The sequence below is a fragment of the Triticum dicoccoides genome, chromosome 2A, assembly GCF_002162155.2.
Source record: "Triticum dicoccoides isolate Atlit2015 ecotype Zavitan chromosome 2A, WEW_v2.0, whole genome shotgun sequence".
In the NCBI taxonomy this organism is placed as follows: domain Eukaryota; kingdom Viridiplantae; phylum Streptophyta; class Magnoliopsida; order Poales; family Poaceae; genus Triticum; species Triticum dicoccoides.
This window is the reverse complement of record NC_041382.1, coordinates 491,748,594-491,752,212: the sequence shown is the minus strand read 5'-3', so window position 1 is coordinate 491,752,212 and position 3,619 is coordinate 491,748,594. Positions and strand designations below refer to the sequence as shown.

At 45.0% G+C, this 3,619-nt stretch overlaps 1 pseudogene; it reads right to left on the bottom strand.

Moving 5' to 3' along the window:
• Window positions 1-564: 564 nt before the first annotated feature.
• On the bottom strand, window positions 565-3,138 carry LOC119357906 (annotated as a pseudogene).
• Window positions 3,139-3,619: the final 481 nt, after the last annotated feature.

The window sequence follows — 3,619 nt, the reverse complement described above, 5'->3', positions numbered from 1 at the left end:
AAAAATATGTTTGACATGTAAAAAGATGTAGAATGAAAACTAAAACAAGCATAAGAAAAAAATAAAAAAATAGAGAAAAAATGTTACACATGTATTTGAAAATATTTTTGACATATACAAAAAATGTAGAATAATAACCAAAAGAGCATAGAAAATCGAAAATACAAAAAAATAAACAAAATTAAAAAGGAAATAAAAACAAAGAAACAAAGTGCAAAAATTAATGAAAAATAGATAATAAAAAGGGAAAAAGAAACAAAATTAAAGAAAGTAAAGGAGAATAAAGAAAAGCAAAGAAAAACGGAGAAGAAAAAAAAGGGAAGGAAATAAAAGAAAATAAATTAAAGTAAAAGGAAAAAATCTCGAAGAAAACGGCTCGGGTAGCCTCAGGTAGGTGGCACCCCTTGGTCTTACGATAAAACTGCGCGCGTTGAACCTGAAGACCAGAGATCGATCCCTCTTCTCGCACTTCTTTTTACTAATACTAGCAAAAGAGCCCGTGCGTTGCAACGGGTCCGATGGATTGCACTGTGTCCCCCCAAGCATGACAACGTACGCACAAAATTAGGTACAATTACTGTTAAGGTCAGCCATAGGCTCAATTTCTGTTCCAACTTCCTGCCAAGCAAATAAATCACCAATGCTTAATTCTTTTTCTTTTCTTATTATGATGTCATACATCAGGCTGTGTACAGTAGAGTTAAAATAGCAGTTATATACTGCACGAGAACAGTATAAAATTCAAATGATGAGAGAAAAACATCAGGGTGGTAATGAAATAGCTACATGTTTGTACCTTCAACAGTTGTATTCCTTCCTCGTAACTGAGCCTCAAGATACCCTCTAGGTACTGCAGGAATAAACACAATGTGAGTCGCCATTTCAGCTACAAAACCCAGATATTGTAACATTACTGGAACCACCAAGCAATAAGAAGCAACAAATATTTTACCTTCACTCGTTCAAATGGATACTGCCTATTAATTGCCTCGAGTTCCGTCTTCCAATTTTCATTCAAGTGTCTGAACAATTCTACAAATAATCCATCCACAATATCGCAAATCTGTTTGAAGAAACAAGTTCAGCCATTGTCGTGTTTGTAAATGAAGATTTCCGCAAAAAAAAGTGTTTGTAAATGAAGAGCACTCTACCAAACCTGCTCACCTCAAAGTAGTGCCTCATAATCTCCATTTCAGCGTCCAAACCAACAAACTCACACAGATGCCTATGTGTGTTGGAATCTTCAGCTCTAAACACATCCCCAACCTCTAAGACACGACGGAACCCACCACAGATAGCCAGCTGCTTGTGCTAAACAAGCACACTTGCCATTCTTATATTCAAGTTTGAATACTGCTGCTCCACCTTCACTTGACCCTGAAATCAGCTTTGGAGTGTGGATCCCAATATCTTTTGAGGACAAATATTCTCTGAATTTCTGTAGTATCCAACAATGGTAAATATTTACTAACCAGCACACAAAAAAGCATCAAATGCTGCAGAAATGCATAAAAAATAAATCCGTGCAGCCTTCATAAAACAGCTTTTGTAAAAGCATATGCATTGGCTTGACAAATACATATTCAACACCGAATGATAAAGTTAAAACTCAATCTAATCATTAGTGTAATCAGATTGCAGGCATAACATTAAGATCACTGGATCGATCAGTGTCTAGAAACAACTTAAAAGACCAGCACGGTGCTGAATAAAGGCTTTTTTTGCGGGTGCGAAATAATTACAGGCTGAGGCTAAAGTTTTTTCTCTAGAACACGCACAAGGATGTGTATCATATTATTCATATATTATAGAAGAAGAGGCAAGAGCCTATCCACATCATTACGACCAAATGCAATGACAGTCCAGCACTAAGTGCTGCTATGGTGCCTGCTCATGCACACTCCACCTAAACGACCACCCAAAAGTATCACTGAAATCCCCACGCAGTAGCCCAGCCAATGCCACGCTTTGGCCCAACGACTCAAAGGGGTCACCAGATCAGATACGTTTAATTCAGTGTCCAAGTAGAATATTTTATCTAAGCTACACAACATATTACTACATAACATGGTATGTTTAGTTCTGCAAACTCAATTCATGAATATATCACTGATAGCAGCAGTCCTAAAAGCAAGAACAAATACCAACGTTTTCAACTTGATGTTGTATACGGAAAACGACTTGACCTGCCGGTGTTCCCGGCTCAATAACTCGATAGTCTAAGCGTGTCCTGACCAACGCAGGGAAGTGGCACTCCCTTCTGCAAAACAACAAGATCCCATCAGCTGAACCCAGATATCATCATCATCGGAGAATTGGAGCAACAACAAAACTGTGTCCTCCTCCTTCATGCATTCAAAGAGGAGGCAAGCAAATGCAGATTGTACAGGCGGTTGACATACTGCTTCAGCTTTTGCAAACTCCTCCGCACTCCAGCCGGCATCCTGCGCGCTGATCGGTAGCCTCGGGTCGGCCCTGGTGATGCAGTAGAGCTTCCTCACCTGAATCTCCAGTTCTCCACCTGCCAGCCATCAAACGGGGATCAGAAAATAACAGACAGACAAAGATCAGCTACGGCAGAACGAAACCTCTCGCACTGTGGTGTATCTGAGGGGCTTGCCGAGGAGGGCGACGGCGCCCTCCACGACGACGATCGACTCCTTGGGGAGGGACAAGGCGAAGGGCTCCATCTGGGCGCTGCCGGCGAGCACGTTTTGCACGGCCACGGTGCTCCTCATCCCCTGCCGCCGCTCCAGGAAGGCCACATTCTTGGTCTTGGACCCACGGTAGACTGCCTGGGCGTCGCGCGGACCAGCACGGAGCAGCTGGCGGCGGCCTTGTCGAGGCGGCCGATCTCCGCCCACGGTTCATCGGGGACTGCCGTAGGGAGGATCTCCCCGGGGAGGACGTCGCCGTAGTTGGCCGCCGAGGGGTCGTCCTCGGCGTCGGGCTGCTGCTTCTTCTTCTCATGCTCCGGCGAGGGGTCCTTGGCGGCGGGCTTCTGCTGCGCCTGCGCGTACTTGGCCGCCTTCTCGGCCTTCCTGGCGTCCCTCTTCCGTTGCTTATTGCTGACGGTGTCTGCGGGGACGCCCGCTTCGGGGGCGGGCGGCGCTTTCTCGGGCTCGGAAGACATCATGTCGTCACCGGCGGGGAGGAAGCGAGCGGAGGAGCAACGTTGCGTGGGCGATGGCGGCGGGCTGAGGCTTAGGCGTGCTAAACAGTGTTTTTTTTTAGAAAAAAGACGAAACGTTTTTTCAGATAAAACATGGACGGCGGGTTTAATTCATAAAGACCACAGGGACCTTTTTATAAAAAAGCCACGACGGTGAACCCGAAGACCCAATCCGTGCTTTATTATTAGGGAGAGATATATGTGCATGTCAATGGGCCAGCCCAATACGTCGTGAGGGGAGAAAAGGCTTCAGCGAGAGCTGGTACTTATCTCGCTTAAGGTGATATAAATCGTCACCGCTTCACAAAATAGACGAGACTGCGCTCACGGTGGGGCGAGTTGGCCCGGCCTAGCTGGGGGTTCTGTACGCGGTCGCTGCTGCTGCTTTCCTTTTTCTCTTTTTCTTCTATGATTTTGCCTTTCGACTTTCTATTAGGTTTTCTCTTT